This window comes from Sylvia atricapilla, chromosome Z, assembly GCF_009819655.1.
Source record: "Sylvia atricapilla isolate bSylAtr1 chromosome Z, bSylAtr1.pri, whole genome shotgun sequence".
NCBI lineage: Eukaryota > Metazoa > Chordata > Aves > Passeriformes > Sylviidae > Sylvia > Sylvia atricapilla.
In genome coordinates this window covers 23167287-23167713 of record NC_089174.1, presented here as the reverse complement: position 1 = coordinate 23167713, position 427 = coordinate 23167287, and positions in this window count along the sequence as shown.

Genomic DNA, 427 nt, shown 5'->3' with positions numbered 1-427 from the left:
AGTTCAGCTTACCGCAGCCATCTTCTTCACTCAATGCAAACCCCCGCGGCTCCACTTTTCAAACTGGGTGGTCCCACCTCCAGCCTCCAAACTCTCTGCTGTACTTCTGTTGGCACGCGGCGGCTGGACAATGAAAAGAACACTCCCCAACACCAAAAAGTGGGAAAGGAACCGTGTTACTGTGGGGGGGAGTACTCAGCTTCTCTTGCAGACCCAGGACTTCTCCAGCTTCTCAGGTCAGGTCAGGTCCAGAGCCGGTTCAAAACCTTGGGGGGGGGGGGGGGAAAGGAAGGAAAAATCCCAAACAGAAGCAGCGAAAGCCAGCGGCAGGGGCAGGCAGGAGGCACAGAGAGAGAGAGAGAGAGAGAGAGAGAAAGAGAAACAGCAGGAAAAAAAAACCCAGCAGGCCAAGCAAAGCAGCCAAGCC